Genomic DNA, 15,503 nt, shown 5'->3' on the forward strand with positions numbered 1-15,503 from the left:
CCTGCCTGGACACTGCCTGTGTCTGTCAAGGTACCAGGATGCTTCATCCAGATGTTTCTGCAAGCCAGTTATCTACGTCCTGGTGCACCAGGCATGCCTGATAACTTCCTTGTGCTTCAAAGGGAAAGAGAACCCTTTAGAAAAACCTTCTCAGGTTTGGAAATAGGTGAATTTCTAAAACTTGAATAAAGATATTTACTAAGATTAAATATACAGTGCATACTGAATGTACTCCTTGCAAACATCATGTTCTGTTCTCTCTCTGAAGTCACCTTACCTCTTTGCTGTAAGCCTCCTATGTATTTGATCAAACACAATTGTAAAAATTGGTAAAATCAGTTTTCTGAGGCATAAAATGCTATTTTCAAGAGGAAGAGTTGACATTAAACTTAGAACTAGACAATAGTGACTTGTCCTGGGGGCGAGTATTATACCTCAGAAGCATGTTTCTGAAAGGAAAAAAGAAATAGGATCTCGTATTTCACTGGGGAAAATATCTAAAATATCTGTCTGGGTTTCCCACCAAACTGTCTTTCAGTCCAAGACAGTTCAGTGGAGGAAAGAGTAGTCTTTTCAATAAATGGTGGTGTGCCATCCGGAGATGCAAGAAAATTAATATTAACTTGCACTTTGTATCATGTTCAAATATTAACTCCAAATGATTCATAGACTTAAATATAAGAGATAAAATGATAAAACTTTCAGGAGAAAACTTAGAAGTAAATCTGGGTGACATGAGGTTAGGCAATGATTTCCTAAGTGACACCAGAAAGTATGTGATAAGACTCATAAGCTGACTTTCAACTAAGTTGAAAAGCCTCCATGTTATACTTTTACTAAGTGACAAGGGTAGTGTCTGCCTTGGGAGTAAATATTTGCAAATTGCCCACCTGATAAGGGAGCTGTACCTAGAATATATAAAGAGTTCTTCCAGCTCAATAATAAAGAGGAAAATCCAATTTAAAAATGGGCAAAAATGCTGAACAGACACTTTTCTCAAAGAAGATCTGCAAATGGACAATGAGCATGTGCAGAGATGCTCTTCGTTAGCTGTCAGGGAATTGCAATTCAAAACCACAAGGAGATGCTACCTCACCTCTAGCAGAATGACAGTAATTCAAAAGACAGGTGTTGGCAAGGAGGCAGAGACATTAGAACCCTCACATTGCTGGTAGGAAGGTGAAAGGGGCAGACACCTGGGAAAAGAGTCTGACATAGAGTTATCTCACCACTTAGCAATGCTGCTTCTAATTACATGCCCAGGAGACCTAAAAAGCCATCTGCATAAAAACTAGTGCATAACTGTTCACAGAAGCATTATTCATAACAGCCAAAAAAATGGAAATAACCCAAATACCCATCTCCTCAGGGTGGATAAGCAAAATGTAGTACATACAAGCAATGGAATATTATTTGGCAATAAAAAGAATGAAGTACTGATACATGCTAAAACATGAATGGACCCTGAAAACATTACGCTACGTGAAAGAAGCCAGACACAAGAGGCCCCAAAGTGTATGATTCCATTTAGACGAAATGTCCAGAATAGGTAAATCCACAGACAGAAAGTAAATTCATGGTTGGCTAGGGCTTGGTGGGGGTGGGGGGTGAGGAGGGAACATGGCCTTCATCCAATGGGTCCAGAGTTTCTCTCTAGGTGATGGAAACATTCTAAAATTAAGTTATAGTCATGGTTGCACAACTCTATAAATACGCTAAGAAACACTGAAGTTTATAGATTGTAAACAGGTAAACGTTATGGTATGTAAATCATATTTTAATAAAGCTGTTTTTAAAATGTTATCCTGCAAAGGTTTTTTTTACTTTTTTCCTAATTAAAAGTTTTAACAGAGTAGACATTCTCACAAATACTGAAGAACTTGGAACACGAAAATAAAAACCACTCACAACCCTGCCCCTACATAAGGAGGTAACGTTACTGTCCTTAGATAGGGCTTTCCCCATTTCAAACCCAGGGTCATGATGGCAGATAGAAGTAAACTGGCACCCAGCATGCCCAGAAGTCCTGCAACTATGTCTTTCAGGTGGCCTCAGTATTTGTCCTAATGTGGGTGTGGGTTGGGTGGGAGGCAGGTAAGGAGAGAAGCCATGGAGAGGTCAAGGCAGCTTTATGCTCAGGAGATGGCCAAGGGAAAAATAATTCTGACTTCCCTTGGAAGTCACCCTTCCAGGTGGAAGTGAATCCATTATCTGATCTTGGGGCACTAGAGATCCAGAAGTATTCTGAAGCAAGATGGAAACCATTCAGCTAATTCCGCTAGCTACCCATCTCCCTCTAACCCTTTCTACCTTCCACTGAACATCGGTACATGACAACTTCTTAAATAATGTGTGCCAGAAATTGTGATAAGCACTCCCCACCCCGCTGCCTCACAATTTTACATGGTAGATGCAATTCTTATTTCCATTTTGCAGAGGAGGAAACTGAGATCTACATGCATGTCCTTTTAGGTGCATAATCTATTACTAAAGCACTTGCCATGATAACTTCTGATGCAGTCAGTCATACCACCAATCTATCCACTCATTCATATATTTAATCAAGCATGCTAACCCAATGAACTAAAAGTATGGCCTTGAACACTCTTCATAAGGGACAACAGATGTGTGTCAAGGTCAGGCCTCTCTACCAGGAGACTCCTCAACCAGGGTCAGACTAACCCCAAAACAGCATTCAGTAGCTTGAGGGTTGAACAGTTTATCCTATGTCTTTTTTTTTTTTTTTTCAACTCAAATAAATCCGTCTTAAATGTGGGTGCCTCTGTGACTACAGTGGAAACACAGTTTTCTTATCTTTGCTTTCCCCACCCAGACCGGTTCATTGTGAAAATCTTCAAACACTGAAAAGTTGAAAGAACAGTAATATGATCAGCCTTGTTCCTTCCACCAGAATCAATAAGGGGTGACATTTTCTCCTATTTGCTTTATCTAGCCTTTTAAGATAGAATTTACATACCATAAAATTCAACTTTTAAAGTGTGTAATTCTGTGGGTGTTGGTATATTCAGAAAGTTGTATGACCATCGCCAGGATCTAATTTTAGAACATTTTCATTGTCCCGAAAAGAAACTGTACTAATTAGAAGTCACTCACTTCTCCCTATTCCCCTAGTCCGAGGCAACTACTAATCCATTTATGGTCTCTGATTTCCCTACTCTAGACATTTCCTCTAAATGGAATCATACAGCATGTGACCTTTTATGCTGGCTTCTTTCACTCTGCTTGACATTTTCAAGATTCATCTCTGCCATAGCCTGTATTCATACTCCTTCTTTGCAGAATAATATGGTCCATTGTGTGGATATACCTCAACTCGTGTAACATTTGGGTAGTTTCCACTCTTGGGGAATTTATGAATTTATGAATACATACAGTACCTCCATATTAGATTTTTTGAAGAATAGAGGATACGTTTCTTGATTTCCAATTTCATACTGCCAACTGAGTGGGCAAATGCTTGGGCTGTTCTTCAAACAGTAGCCTATAAGATGTATACAAATCTTCTTAGTTAAAATAACACAACATAGTGTAAAAATTTTATTCTGCTTTTGTTGCCCTTTTGAAGAAACAGAAGCATTTCCCTGAGATAACAGATAACTGAAGGGCCTTATAGGTTTCCCCTTTAAATATTTTCTCGCTTGTTCTAAAACCTGTCAGGTCCCTGGCCGATCATGACTATTTGCCAAAGACCCCGTACATGTTCCAAATTCCACATCATTCTCAGGGGATCAAAAATCCTTCTAGAATGTTGTTTCCCAACGAGGTGGGGAAAGGGTGTCTCTGTGTAGGGGTTTTCGGGATGGTCTGAGGGCTGGTATAAAACTGTCTGGGATCCCATCCACTTCCAAGGACTCTAGGTTTGTGCTTAGGGAAGGCAGGGCCCAGAGACTTCTTCTGCCCTGAGCTGGCACCTCTGCTGACAGTGGCTTGGGGTCTCCAAGAAGCACCATGCAGGCACCACCTGAGGGCCTTGGAGATGCTCTTGGCTCCACCACACGGGGCCTGGTTGACACTCTTACAGCCTGGGACCTAGTCAGCCATGTGGGTTAGCACATGCCCCAAACTCTTCTAGTAAACTAAACTGCCTTAGCCTGAAGACTGCTTGATGGTGTCTGACCTACCAGTGCAATCAACCCATCAACTTCCACTGCGACCATCTCCTCACAGCCTCTACAGACAAATCCACATGGAACAAGGTACTCTAGCTGGGGTGTACACACTGAAATAGATCCTGGGAAGAAGCAAAGGGTCAGGTAACCACAGGGGAGGTGCTATTTTGTGCAGACAGTTCTCTGCCTTAAGTCTGGGCATCCGTCCGGCTTTGGATCGCTGCTAATACCACACTGGCAGACAAGCCAGGCGCTCCTGCCAGTGCAATTGAATCAAATGGATCGTGGCACGTTTGAACAGAAAGGTGTGATAAGAACAATGTGGCTTTGTTGTGCTGCATCTTCTGAGAGGCCGGTAGCCTGCTGCAGGAGGAGGCAGCTCAGAGGGCCTTGGCACTGAGCCGGGGGAGCCCAGCGTGTGGGTGACTCCCGCACCCGGGCAGCCCACAAATGCTCCCCACACCAAACTCCTGGGCTTGGGTCCGTCCACTCTGTCCACAGCTATCCCAGGGCACAACCTTCCATGTTTTTCCCCTTCCAGGATGCAGGCCCCGGAGGTCAGTGTTTCTCCACCTGGGGAATATTCGGAAACACTGGGTTACAATGACTGAGGGGGCACTCGTGGGCAGAGGCCGGGGATGCCAAATGCTTCCGAGCACACTGGACAGACCCACACAACGAGGAGACTACTCTGTCCATGAGGTCAACATGGCTGCAGTTGAGAGGTGGTCCTCTTGGGATATGGGTCCTATACTTGGGGGGCACCCAGATGGCTCAGTCAGGGAAGCATCCAACTCTTGATTTCGGCCCATGTCATGATCTGGTGGTTCAGGGGACTGAGCCGTGCATCAGGCTCTGTGATGACAGTGCAGAGCTTGCTTGGGATTCTCTCTCTCTTTCTCACGTACATGTGCGTTCTCGCTCTCTCTCTCAAAATAAACTTTAAAAAAGAAAAAACGGGTCACCAACTCAAACACTAGTAAAGACCAGGTGGGTATCCCGCTGGTAAAACAGGCTCCCTTTAATGGTCTTGTAAATTGTGTTCTTTGGACACAAACACACTGTGCTGGCCTTTTAATTACCAAGGGGTGTTTCCTGTGATTTAAGTCTTCCAAAAAATACAATAGTTCACATTTTTCCCCCTTGAAACGCTCAGGTTTACTGAGCCTTTTTTTCATTTTCCCACCTTTTATAAAGATGGAGGTAAAGGAACATTTCGGTTTCCTCTTAACTATACCACAAGGTAAGCAATCACACAAATTTGCAAATGAATGGTGAGCGCCAGAGACACAAGAGGTCAAGGTGGACACTGTGGCAAACTGGAAACTAAAGGGGCAGCTACTGCTCAGCTCGAACAGAGTGCTGTCATCCAGGATGTGGGCCTGGAGTTGCCGAACCTATCCAGAAAAGCCGGAGGGTCAAGGAAGAGAAAAGCACGGTGTGGTTTTCTTTTTTGGTAAATATTGGAAAACTAGTAAGAAAAGCTAAACAAAACACGTTTGAGGTGAGAGGCAGCCCCTCGGTACCTAGTTTGCTATTTCTGCACGGGCTGTATGATCGTACTTCATGTGCTGTCCACCTGCGCTGGCCCTGAGTTGCTCTCACGGGGCCAACGGCTGGACCCTGCCTTCCCAGGAGGTCAGGAGCAGGGCAAAGCACTTCTACCAAACAAGGAGACCCACAAGAATCACAATGACTTCTGTTCCAGGGATCCACATGTGCAGGGGTGTCTACACTGGCCGCAGCCCTCTGGTCTTGCTCAGCAATTACACAGCAGAGATACGTCCAGTGCAAGTGTCCGAGGGAGGGGAGTGCAGTGGGGGAAGTGGATGCACCCAAGGGGGGCTGCCACGGATGAGGACATTTTCCTGGGTGGCGATTTCTTCTACTGTGTCAAGATCCCAGGGCAGGAAAACTGGCTAAGATACAGACATGGTTACTCTGTCATACATTACTCGGTCACCACAAATTCCAAGGAAGGAATTCAAAAGGATTTGACTGGAGATAGAAAATGCTTGCAATTGAAAAGAGGCAAAAAGTTATCCTTTCTTAGATGTCCCAGTTCTTTACCCCAAGTGCAAAGGCCAGGAAAGGCCATTGTTTTCCCAGCATCCCCTTGATCTGCCTTAACGTTCCCCAAGGCTTACGTTTCCCAAAGCAGCCACAGAGGGACACAGAAAGCTCTTTGTCCCACACTGGCTGCCTCAGGCACTGACATTCCAGGGAAGGGGCCTCCGTTGGTCCCAGAGAGAGCCCCACAGCGGGCACAACCCTAGGCTCTGGATAAATTCTGTTCTTTGTCCGGGATGGGGCCATCCACAGGTTTTGGTGGTAAGGAACAGCAAAGGAAACTACAGAACTGGGCAGGCAACCTCAAGAATGCCACAGATGTCACCAACAAAGTTCTGCTTGGACCTAGGAGCACCCAGAATTACCAGGTGTCCAGGTGCGGTGCAGGTCTACGCAGTAGCCTTGCTGGAACCCTGCATCCTTCTTACGTCCCTGCAGGGAAAATCCGCCACCAACTTCACAGCCCTGGGGAATGCGTCCTTTGCAGCCTGAGTTCCATAAGCTACCAATTTTCTTCCATTTGCAACAAAGCCTGCAGCCACTAATTGCTCCATTGTTGAAAATGTATCTAACCATCTTGGCAAAAGCCTTCCAATGGACAAAAATTTCACACGAGGATCTAAAAAAAACCATATACATCTCTTTTTTTTTTTTTTTTTTAAGGTTGGGGGAGGCATACAAAGAATTATTTCTCTCTTGTGGCAGGAAGTGCCTGTGGTTTCATTAAAACAATCAAGTGCCAGGACATGGACCAAACTAGGACCTAAGAGGGTACAGAGGGGACCCAGAAGAGTCCCCCAACCTGACAGCTGCTGCACCTGAGGGGCAGAGAGGGGAGCTGTGTCAGCCCATGGGGTACGATCAAAGACAGAGGAAGATGCGGGTCCTATGTCTCCAAAGACAAGTAGGGAATCGGCCAAGGGTGGAAGGCTGCAGGGCCTTTGCGGCTTGACCCCCAGAATCATGAAACATGGAAACAAGGGGAGTTTGAGGGACCATCTCACCACTGGAAGCAAAAATTGGTTTCACAGCTAGACCGTCAAGTGAAGAAAAGACTTCTGGTGCAGCTGAATTTGTGATACGAAGAAATGCATAAGAAAGACAAGATGCTCAAAGGAAATATGACCCTGAAGAAATCCTATAACCCCATCACCATGTTTGCAAATCTGGGGCATGATCTGGAGAGCAAAGTGCAGAAGCTTCTGCCAACAGAGGGATCTCTGGAGAGGCAGGTGAGGGGTGGACAGTAAAATTCCTTGGAAGATTCATCTCAGGTGGGATTTCACCCTGGGAGCGTGGAAGAAACCAGGGGCTAGTTTTATGCATAAGAGTGACAGGAATACATTTAAACAAAAAATAAGCCATGGTACACTGGTCGGTTTGACCTAGAAGACAATATCTAGTACAGACTTGGTACCAAGAAATATTAGGTTGAACTATATGAAATTGTAGATAGTCAATGGTATCGACATATAAAAATGACAATGTCACTTGGTTCAACCTAATATATGTGAATTGATGCGATTAAGTAACAAATAGGCAATGTTTATCATTTAATGACTAACAACATAGGGAGGGCCAATCAGCACTATCAACAATAGCCAAATTATGGAAAGAGGCCAAATGTCCATCGACTGATGAATAGACAAGGAGGATGTAGAATACACATACAACAGAACACCACTTGGTGATGAAAAAGAATGCAATCTTGCCATTTGCAACAACGTAGATGGAACTAGAGGGTATTATGCTAAGCGAAATAAGTCAGTGAAAGACAAATGTCATATGATTTCATGCATATGTGGAGTTGAGAAACATAACAGATGAACATAGGGGAAGGGAAGGAAAAATAAGATAAAAACTAAGAGGGAAGCAAACCATAAAAGACTCTTAAATACAGAGAACAAACTGAGGGTTGCTGGAGGGGAGGTGGGTGGGGAGATGGGTTAAATGGGTGATGGGGATTAAGTAGGGCACTTGCTGGGATGAGCACTGGGTATTATACGTAAGAGATGAATCACTGGTTCTACTCCTGAAATCAAGACTACACTGTGTGTTAACTAACTTGAATTTAAATTTTTTAAAAAAGTGGGGGGGGGGAGGGCTGATCAGAAGAAGGGGAGAGGTGTCTGTACTTGGCCATCCCCTCACCCCCCTGGCTCCTCCAGGTGACCTCACCCCTCCCCATGGCTGCAGTCCTGTCTGAGTGCTAAGGAGCCCCAAATGCCATCTCGGCCAGGTCCCTGGAGCCTGCCTCTTGGATACTTCCACCTGGATTTCTCATGGTCTAAAGCTGAACCTCAGCCTCAGATCCAGCTCCAAATCAAAAGCATTTCAACTTGACCCATGTAACAACTGTCTACCACACTGGATGCTGAGCCAGGTGCTGGCTGGTAAACAAGACGGTCATCCTTCATCCTTCATCTCCTGCTTGCCATCTACCTTCTGTCACTCCAAAAGCCCTCACTAGCCCCTCTCCATCCCTCCCCATTCACCTCCAATTCATTATGAAAGCATTTCTATTTGGCTATCTCAGATAACCCCTTTCCTTCATCTCCTCTGACACATAAGTTAGGATGCATTTAGCTGCGAGTAACAAACAAGCTAGCTAACTGTGGCTCATGCATAGAGACAACTACTGCACAAAACAGAGGTCTGGAGGTGGATAGTTTTGGATTGATTAGACAGTGGGTGGTGGCATAGCTCTGGATGGCCTTTCCCTCATGGCCCCAAGATGGCTGCTGCAGCTCCATCCTTACATAGCAGCTTCTCAGGGAAGAAAATCTTCCTCTAAAGCTCCCAGCGGGCCTTCCTGTAGGTTTCCCTAAATGTGGTCACAGGACCACTGCTGCAAGGGAGGCTGTACAAGGGATTATCTGGCAAAAGCAAATCTCCTGCCATTACTGGATCATCCCTAGGGTGGGCATAGGGGCAGGTGAGGTATAAGGGCGTGGCTGTTAGGCACCAAGCTAGTGGTGTCTTCCACACTGGCCATCATCTTAAAACAACCACTTCCTCTTGATCACCACTCCACCCCGACCCCTTAAAAGTAAATCAGGTCACATCATTCTGCCTGTGGCTGTTTAACAATAAATCACTACAGGGGATACAATCTACAGCCTCCAACAGCACCTACAAGGCCTCATGTGGTATGACCTCTCACCTCCCTCCTGGCTCATCTGTCACCATTTGGCTCCTAAAATTGTTCTTCGAATGCAACAAGCATTTTCTTGCCTCAGAGCCTTCAGAAGGGGCCATCTCCTCATCTAGAACATTCTTTCTCCAAACCTTTACATGGTGAACTCTTCACATTTCAGTTCTCAACCCTCATATGACTCTCTCAGAGAGTTTCTGTAAGTACGCTAACACCATGAACTTTGCCTGCATAAACCTTAGCATGGTTTATAGCATATACCTACCTGTATGACTATTTCTTTTAGGTCGGTCTCCTCAACTAGAATGCAAGTGTTCTGACATAGGGAATCTTCCCTGGTTTGCACACCACTGTAACCATGGCATTACACTCAAGAGCCTGACAGGTAGCATGTGCTAATGAACACTATTGAATTCTGGTTAATTAGAGAATGAACAAAATAGCCCTTTGAAATACGGACTAGCCCAAGGGGAAGAAGGTGGCTCAAGGATGATAGTGGAAAGGATATTTTATGCACGAAGGCAAGGTTCAGGACCCTGGTCGGCCAAAGTGGAGGTTTTGGTGTGAGATACAAAAAACCACTGAATGCATAAGGCAAGCAGAGGCTAGGACCTTTGACTGCCATGCTCAGTGTGGTCTTTTAGGACCATGATGCTCCATCCGCCATGTTTCCATGTGGACAGACCTCAGCCACAGTAAGGCTCTACCCAGTAAGTGGATGGTGGCTGGCCTGCCCGAGGGTCTGGGGGAAGGAACTCACATGCTCACTAGCCTTTCTGCCTCTCTTTCCTGCCTAACGAGAATGAGGCCCTGACATGGGTTTGTCACTCACAGCATGGCCTCTCCTCTGTCATGACAGCTACAGGGGATGAAGCTTGGTCATTCTTGGGCAAAACACTAAGTGACATTCAGGGCTCTTTCCCTAGTCACCTTCATCAGTAAGAGCTGTGACTGCCACTGGCTGCAAGCTTGGGAGGGGAAGATGGCTACTATGTGTTAGCCCTGATCACCCCCCAACTAAGCAGTTCACCATTTCTCTTTTAAAAAAAATGTTTTTGAGAGAAAGAGAGAACGTGAGTGTGCATACACAAGGGAGGGGCAGAGGGAGAGAGAGAATCCCAAGCAAGGTCCATGCCCAGCACAGAGCCCGACATGGGGCTCAAGCTCACAACCATGAGATCATGACCTGAGCCGAAATCCAGAGCTGGACGCTTAAGTGACTGAGCCACCCAGGCAGCCCAGCAGTTCACCATTTGTTCCATGGACAATGGCTATCAAAACATCTTCCTTCCTCCTAAGTGTCTCTTCCCACCCATTCCTGGGGCTGAGTGACCTGTGAGTGTGGACCCAGGTTCCCAGTCCCACTGTCTCGTGTTCTGCCCTACTCCTCCAACCTGCACCGTGAGTCCTGACGGTTCTTTGCTCATGTCCTGGTCTGTAGTGCAGTTCACTCTCAGCTTGGTGGCTTCTGCTCTCTGAAGCACATAGTCCCTCCTGTTCGCCAGGGCACTGATTTCATGTGCCCAAGGACACTCCATGGATTGAGAGCCACAGTGAGGCCCCGTAAATTGAAGAGGCCCCATTGCCCTAGACTACAGTCCAGAGGCCACTCCACGCTGACTGCACAGAACCATACGACATCCCAGAGGCAGCCACTCAAAAGCCACATGTGCTGTTGAAGCTCCTCACCCCCAACCACACCAGCAGAGTCTGGAGAACTCAGCACAAAGCTCTGTCCATCTGAGCAGAGGCAAAGGCATTCTGCTGAATGTGAGGGAAATTGTGTCAAGGGGGTGGTGTACTGGGCTACAGAGGGCAGGTGCACACAGGGCTGAGAGAGAAGGCTCACAGTGGCCTCCCAGCTGGCGGGAGATGCTGCAGAGTCATAAGCAACTGACACAAGGAAACCATGACTGCATCAGCCTCCCTCACTGGAGGAAGCGGACAGGCTGGAAGGCGTATCAACTGACTTCGAGGGCTTCAAATCTCCCTGCTCTGACCTCCAACCACCCAGCCCATATGAAGTTTTAGAAGCTTCCTGGTCAAGCCTACATGAGCATAACCAAAATTAGCATTTAAGGAGAACCATCAAATATTAATGGAGAAACCCTTCAGAAACATTAGCAAGAACACTCATGGCGGGCCGAGGCTGCCTGGCCTTGCTGGCCACTGCCTTCGGACATCTTCAGAGTGATCTCCACATTCTACAGAGCCCACTGGATGAGTACCCAGCACTGATGGTAGGCTAAATGGTAGCAGATTCCGGTGTATAAGATAACTCTTTCCAGATATGATAGAGTTAGAGGAGAAGCAGTCTATGCCAGGGATATATGTGAGTGAATTCCAAACCCATGGGTGATGGGGGTGGGGAGGAGAGGCTTATTACTGAGGCCAGCACCGGCTCAAGAGCAGATAGAGGTGTAGAGGAAACCGGTTTGGATTAGAACGGTCTGAAGGTAGAAACAGCATGATCGTTAAAAAGTTCCTGAAAGACAGCGGATCTGACTGTCCTGAGACATCTTCGTAACGTCCATCTCAGACCTAGTCCCTGGGTTAGCCCAGGAGAGACTGATACTGAACATTTCTACCAGGTTTAGCAATTTGGCAAAAGGTTAGTAAGTCCTGGCTTAACTGTTTACATGAACATTGCCTCGTGGATAACAGTAACACTAGGAGCAAAGATAATTACAAGAGTAAATTTAAAAATACACACACATGGGGCGCCTGGGTGGCTTAGTCGGTTAAGCGTCCGACTTTCGCTTAGGTCATGATCCCGCGGTTCGTGGGTTCGAGCCCCGCGTCGGGCACTGTGCTGACTGCCAGCTCAGAGCCTGGAGCCTGTTTCAGTCTGTGACTCCCTCTCTCTCTGACCCTCCCCTGTTCATGCTGTCTCTCTCTCTCTCTCCTAGAAATAAATAAAACATAAAAAAAAAAATTTTTTTAATAAAAAAATACACACACACGGAAACTTATCTTAGGAATAGAATCAAAGCCCATTGTTTACACTGAACACCACCACACAGGTGTTTTGACTCTGCCTAGCGATCCAATTAAGAAGGCATCACTCTGTCTCCCAGCAGCTAGGGAACAAGAACCATCTGCAGGGAGGAGGAAGGGAGGGTGGGAAGTAGGAATTGTCTCAGCAAGGTAAGTCCTGGAAGGCAGCCACTCTTTCCCCTTGGGCACCGAGAACTCTGTTGGCACCAAAAGGAATTTTGAAGTTGGAAACCCTTCCCATCAGAGTGCAGATAGAGAGCCCGCACGTCCTAGGGGGGGGAATAATACAAAGTAGTCTTTAAGATAAATACTTCCATCAGGGTAATTTAAGTGCTTTGTATCTAGTGATGGCGTGCCTCATTATCTCCAGCGCTGTGTAATATTATGGCTCTTGTCGCGTTCAATTCTGAACTCGTGCCATTTATCAAAGACAAGAAAATCCCAAAGGCACAACTACTTATCATCAGATAATCCAATGGAAAGTTTAATTGAGGCTTCAGTGCAATGCCTCTTGGCAATGACCCTTACACGTCTAACTCTCTGGCTAATTCTCGTTTCATTAAAGACATTTCCCAGTGTGCCTGAGCTTCTTACTTCCTAAACCGGCCACTGGATATGCACAGATGATGATCATTTTCTTATGGGAAGGAGCGGCACCTCTCCACTGCTGGCCTGGTCGGGATGGAAGACGATCAGATCACCGGTCCTGTTACTGACTAGAGACCTTGCTCCCTTCCCCAAGGACCACGTGTAATCAAATCATATTTTTCTGAATGTTTCACCATCTGGCCTCTTAGTTGGGATTAAAAGGCCTTCTCCAGAGCTGACGTCACATAATGAGTAATTTCCCAGCATGCCGCTCGGCTTTCTCGGGGCTGGAGGTCTTTGGAATCGCTTGCTTGGCTGGTCAGGTGCAGGCTCCCCCTGAATTTACTAAATCCTGTCCAAAAAGGTCGACAGTCTGCTGCTTTCTTGGGAGCTTTGAGTATACATTTTCTGGCCTTCGATTCAGCCAACAGATTATATTATGTAATCTTGTGGTAATCCCCCAGAGACTTCAATGATGTATAGGAATTCCTTGTCAGTTTTCTTCTTTTGAGCCCAAATTTGGACGGAGCACAGAGACTAAATCCTTGGCACCATTCTCCTTCATTAGTCTCCACGTCTAATTCCTTAACCTTCATTCTGCTTATAAATTACAGTTACTCTAGAACTCAGCAAGTCAGCAAAAATGAATCAAGGAGAACTTAGCCTCACTTGAATTGCCTTCAGGGTCAGGAGTTGTTTTCCCTCTGCTGAAGTAATGAAGGGATTTATGCTCAGAATAAGAGAAGCAGAAAAGCTGGGTTGGGCTTGGGGATACCTGGCCAGGAGGCAGCTCCAAATTTCTCTGCAAATTTCAGAAGGCAAAACTTTCCCCAATGGGGCCAAAATAGCCCCAAACTAGCATGGGAAGCCAATCCCTCCAGGTGGGACCCCGGCCTGTGGTGTGGAGTCAGGATGGGGGGTGGTGGGGACTCACCTTCTCCCCTGCAGCCACCTCCCCACCCCCAAACTGCATCATCTCCCCAAAGGCAGAGGTGACATTCAAGTCCTGGGTGTGGACACATCCATGGACTTTGGAAGCCTGAGGGAGGTGAAAACAGTGCCAAACCCAGAATGAATTCTCTGGTATCCCTGACACTAACATCAAGTCACATGGAGAGGTTATATGTGCTCCCAGTAAGCCTGTTCTCTTCTTAATCAAAAACATGCTGGTGGGACACAGATGCTACTTTGGCTGTGCCCCTCCCTGCTTATGCTGGGAAACCCTGTATGGCCATGGAAGGCTACATGGGCAAGTGTCAGGCCCAGAGTCACCAGAACTGCATCCGCCCTATTGCTGCATACTCCCCCAGCCCACTTCCTGAGCGCCTGCTGCCATGGAGCAGTTAGGGTGATGCAGGCTACCACAGATTGAGCAGGCCTTGCCTGCAGACCACACAGCCCAGCTTCATCTCGTTTCATACTCACAACACGTCTGTGCACAGACACCATTTCCCTTGCACGTAAGATCTCAGGGAGCACCTGTTCAGTCAATTGCCCATAGTTTCACAGGTAGAAGGACCACCTCAGGGACATTTCTCTGGAGGTGCACCCTGCTTAACCTCCAAGACCCACTGCATAGTTTTAGTTCTTAAATGTAGAGCTACCTAAATATTTAACAAATAGCAGTTGCAGCTGAAGCTCCTTTATGGAAGATTAACGCACTGGAAGGTTACATCGGGTATCCTTTTTTTAAGATGGTAAGCTGGAATCATAAATGGGGCTGAAAACTCTCTCGTGGTGGGTCATGAGCCCCTAATCTCCCCAAACACCACTACCAATTTATCTGTTCAACAAATTCACTTTAATTCATTCATTTGGTTATGCAATAAACGTTCATGGGGCCATCACGTGCTGGGGCTGGGAATATAATGAGGACATGGAGACAAAGAAGGGTCTTCTCAGGGCTTGCGTTCCTGCTGCAGAGGCTGACAGCACACAGATACACATGTAACCTGGGGTACTGATTAACTAAACAGGAAATGGAGAGGCTGTTTCTGCTTCTCTTAGATGCTATTTGAACAGGGACCTGAAGGAAGGGAGAGAGTGAGCCATCAAGATGTCAGGGGGAGAGCATGTGGGGCCCAGTGACAAGTGAGAAGTCCTCAGACAGTAGAAAGCTTAGCAAGGGAGGAAAGGATGGAAGGCACGGTTGAGCAAGGCCATGAGCACTGGGAGGTGATGTCAGTAAGGGAGCCATGGGCTATGTGTTCTGGGCCTGCAGGTCTATGGATTTTATCCAAAGCCATTGGACGAGTTTAAGCAAGGAACTCCCATGATCTATGTTTTCAAAGGAACCCTCCAGGGGTGCCTGGGTGGCTCAGTCAGTTGAGTGGCCAACTTCAGGTCATGATCTCATGTTTGTGGGTTCAAACCCCATGTGCTGTTAGCACAGAGCCTGAAGTCTGCTTCAGATTCTATGTCTCCCCCTCTCTGCCCCTTCCCCACTTGTGCTGTCTCTGTCTCTCAAAAAATAAATAAATGTAAAAAAAATTTAAAAAGGGACCCCCCAGTTACCCCATAAGAATGCGCTGTCCAGGAGGCCACCATGGAGGCCTGGAGACCCA

At 46.4% G+C, this 15,503-nt stretch overlaps 1 protein-coding gene across 1 annotated transcript in view; it reads right to left on the minus strand.

The window, feature by feature from the left end:
- ADAMTS17 (ADAM metallopeptidase with thrombospondin type 1 motif 17) overlaps nucleotides 1-15,503 on the minus strand; it is a 335,153-nt gene that overhangs the window by 224,060 nt on the left and 95,590 nt on the right. The gene's annotated exons all lie outside the window — the stretch shown is intronic.

This window comes from Crocuta crocuta, unplaced genomic scaffold (genome assembly GCF_008692635.1).
Source record: "Crocuta crocuta isolate KB4526 unplaced genomic scaffold, BGI_CrCroc_1.0 scaffold93, whole genome shotgun sequence".
Lineage (NCBI taxonomy): Eukaryota > Metazoa > Chordata > Mammalia > Carnivora > Hyaenidae > Crocuta > Crocuta crocuta.